The sequence below is a fragment of the Arachis hypogaea genome, chromosome 15 (genome assembly GCF_003086295.3).
Source record: "Arachis hypogaea cultivar Tifrunner chromosome 15, arahy.Tifrunner.gnm2.J5K5, whole genome shotgun sequence".
Classification (NCBI taxonomy): Eukaryota; Viridiplantae; Streptophyta; class Magnoliopsida; order Fabales; family Fabaceae; genus Arachis; species Arachis hypogaea.
Window position 1 is genome coordinate 129,585,274 of NC_092050.1, and position 4,424 is coordinate 129,589,697.

The window sequence follows — 4,424 nt, forward strand, 5'->3', positions numbered from 1 at the left end:
AATCCGTGCACCAGTTACAAAGAAGAAAGGTACTTCTAACTCTTCTTTTGCTATTTCTAAGCATCGAGATATTAAATGCTTCAAGTGTCATGATATGGGTCATTATGCTAGTGATTGTCCAAACAGGAGAATGATGATTTTTAGAGGGGATGATATTGTATCTGATTCTGATCAAGGTGATGATTCTGATCATAATAGTATGCCACCTTTGGAGGATTGTTCTGATGGTGATGTTGAGTTTGCAGTCCATAGTGAATCTCTTGTTGTTAGACGTGCTTTGAATTTGTAGGTAAAAGAAGATAGCCTAGAGCAACGTCAAAATATTTTTCACACTAAATGCTTGGTGGGTGAAAAAGTATGTAGTCTGATTATTGATGGCAGGAGTTAGACTAATATGGCTAGTACACTTATGGTGGAGAAATTGTGTTTGACATGTGTTCGCCATCCTAAACCATATACGTTGCAGTGGTTGAATGATAATGGTGAGATCAATGTTGACAAGCAGGTGACAATTGCATTCTCAATTGGAAAGTATGTTGATAAGGAATTATGTGATGTGGTGCCAATGCAAGCTTGTCATTTATTATTGGGGAGACCTTGGCAGTTCGACCGTTAAGCATTCTATGATGGTTACACAAATTGGTTCTCCTTTGATTTTAATGGTCGTAAGATCACTATTGCTCCATCATCACCTAAGGAGGTTTATCTTGACCAGTTGAAGCTCCAACAGGATACCAAAAAAAATGGAATGTGAGATCACAGAAAAATCAAAGAGAAAAGAGGCTGAGAGAAAAGAATATAGCAAAAGACCCAAAGGTGAGTGAAAAGAAAGAAAAGAGTACATGTCATGAGAATAGTGCATATACAGAGAAAAATAAGAGAGTTGAGAGCAAATTATGTTTCTTTGCAAAAGAAAGAGATTTAAAGAGTACTTTCATAGGCAAGAAAGCTTTGTTTTTGGTTCGGTTTAGGGATGCTTTTTTCTCTGATACTGAACTTGACCCAAATTTACCAAATAGTTTTGTCTCTTTGTTGCAGGAATTTGCAAATGTATTTTCTATTGACGTGCCACATGGTTTGCCTCCATTACGAGGGCTTGAGCACCAAATTAATTTTATTTCTGGTGCTAGCATTCCTAATAGACTTGCCTATAAGAGTAACTTTGAGAAGATAAAGGAGCTTCAAAGGCAAGTGGATGAGTTATTAGCCAAAGGTCACATAAGAGAGAGTATAAGTCCATGTGTTGTACCCGTTTTGTTGGTTTCAAAGAAGGACGGAACTTGGTGAATGTGTGTGGATTGTCGTGTAGTCAATAAGTTTACAGTAAAGTATTATTATCTTATCCCTAAGTTAGATGACATGCTTGATGAGTTATATGGTGCATGTATATTCACTAAAATTGATTTGAAATTCATCAAACTAGAATGAAACTAGGGAATGACTGGAAGACTGCATTTAAAACAAAACATGGGTTATATGAGTGGTTAGTAATGCCTTTTGGACTAACTAATGCACCTAATACTTTTATATGTCTAATGAACCATGTTTTACGAGAATTTTTGGGTAAATTTTTTGTTTATTTCGATAATATTCTCATTTATAGCACTTTGGATGACCACTTGTCACATGTTTTACCTGTTTTGGAAGTGCTTCAAAAAGAAAAATTATATGCCAATTTTAAAAAGTGCATATTTTATATTGATCAAGTTGTATTTTTTGGTTTTGTTGTGAGTGCGAGTGGAATTGAGGTTGATAAAGAAAAGGTGAAGGCTATTCATGAATGGCCAACTCTCAAGAATGCTTCTGAGGTAAGAAGTTTTCATGGGTTAGTTGAGTTTTACAAGAGATTTGTGAAAAATTTTTATACCATTGCTGCACCTCTCACAAAGGTTATCAAAGACGATGTTGGATTTAAATGAAAAAAGGAACAAGAAATTGCATTTCATACTCTAAAAAATTGTTTGTGTTCTGCTCCTATTTTTGTTCTACCTAACTTTGATAAAACCTTTGAGATCGAATGTGATGCTTTTGGGATTGGTATAGGTGTTGCTTTGATGCAGGAAATACAAGCCATTGTCTTTTTCAGTAAAAAGTTGAATTTAGTTCGGCACAAATATTTAACTTATGACAAAGAATTATATGCTTTGGTTCGGGCTTTGGAGGTTTGGCAACACTACCTCTTACCTAAGGAGTTTGTGATTTACATGGATCATGAATCTTTGAAGCACTTAAAAGAGACAAGGTAAGCTTGAAAATAGGTAGAACTCATTGAGACATTTTCATATGTGATTGCCTTTATACAAGGTAAAGAGAATGTCGTTGCTAATGCTTTATCTCGGAGATATGATTTGATTACTACACTTACTTCTAAGTTGTTACGATTTGAGTTTTTAAATGAGTTATATGCAACTGATTCTAACTTTTCTGCTATTTATGCCTCTTGTGAACATTGTGCATTTAACAAATTTTATAGATATAAAAATTTTCTATTTTGTGGTAATAGAAGTGGTGTGCCTGCTTGTTCTATGAGGGACTTATTTATTCTGGAATCATATAATGGGGTTTGATGGGTCATTTTAGTGTGCATAAGACATTGGATGTATTATCTGAATATTTTTACTAGACACACATGCATAGAGAAGTTGAAAAATTTTGTGTTAAGTATATTGCATGTAAATAGGTTAAATCTAAGTTTTTACCACATGGTTTGTATACCCCCTTACCTGTTCCTGTGCATCCGTGGGTTGATATTTTTATGGATTTTGTTCTTGGTTTGCCTCAAACTAGGAAAGGTAGAGATAGTATTTTTGTTGTAGTAGACAGGTTTAGTAAAATGGCTCATTTCATTGCATGCCATAAAACTGATGATGCAACAAATATTGTTGATATGTTCTTTAGAGAGGTTGTGTGATTACATGGTATTTTCCAAACTATTGTTTCTGACCGTGACGTACAATTGTTGAATCATTTTTGGAAAGTTTTATGGGGTAAATTAGGCACAAAATTATTATATTTTACTACTTGTCATTCTCAGACTGATGGTCAAATTGAAGTAGTAAATAGAATATTAGGGACCTTATTACGTGCTGTTGTTGGTAAGAATTTTAAAATTTGGAAAGATTGTTTACCTTTTATTGAGTTTACTTATAATAGAACCATTCATTCTTCTACAGATTTTTTTTCCTTTTGAACTTGTGTATGGTTTTAATCATTTAACTGTTTTGGACTTATTACCTTTGTCTTTGAGTGATCTTATTAGCTTGGATACAGAAGGTAAAACTAAAAAGGTTAAAGCAATGCACTTGAGAGCACGAGAGTTGGTTGAAAAGAAAAATATGTTGACAGTTCAAAGGGTGAATAAAGGTCGATGATAATTTGTTTTTGAACCTGGTTACTGGGTATGGGTTCATTTGAGCAAGGAAAGGTTTCCTAGTAAAAAAAATTCAAGTTAGACCATAGGGGTGATGGTCCATTTCAAGTGCTCGAAAGAATCAATAACAATGCTTACAAGATTGACCTTCCAGGTGAATATAATATGTCAGCTACTTTTAATGTCTCCGACCTATCTCCTTTTGATTTGGATGCAGATTCAAGGACGAATCTTTTTCATGAGGGAGGGAATGATACGAGCTCTGTGGGACAAACTGAGAACTGTCATATACTAATTGGTCCAATTACAAGAGTATCAACTAAGAGAATAAAAGAAGGTTTTGCAAATATGGCTAAATCATTTGTTCAGGAGATGCATCAAGAATTGGGCAAGACAATGATTAACAATTATAGAAAGTCAAACATATTACTATTTACAAGATGTATTGAAAACTCTCGTTAGTCAAGATGAATTAAATAGGCATCACTTTTTTAGTATTTATTTTATGTTTATGTTTATTTTAGTTTGTTTTGTTTGTTTTAGACCTAGTTATGATTTGATCCATTTTTATGTTAGTGAACATATGAGTTGGAGTTTTAACCTTATGAGATATAAAAACTCTTTAAAACCTGATAGCCACTTTTTTCCCCTTAATTTTTGGTGAATGAAACTTTTTTTTAATTTTTTTTGAAAAACTTAGATGTGAACGGGAGAAGTAGAATGATTCCCTTAACTGTAGCATCAGGAAATTAAATTGAAGTAGAGGAGTCCTATTCTTTAATTTTTCATCTTACTCTGAGTTACGTTCCATATCACATAAAATGTGAGGTGAGCTCATCACTTAACAGAAAAGATTTTCTTTAGTTTCAGCTATATAATTGTAACAAGAGTAGGTGAGCTCAAGTTATCATACAGATTAATAGCAGAAGTTAATTTATTATAAATTAACTATTGAAATGAATTAGTTATTAAAATGCCAATAAGTGCAAAATTACAACCATGCAATGTATACATTAAAAATCAGCTACCAAATCAGTCACATGTATAAAATATG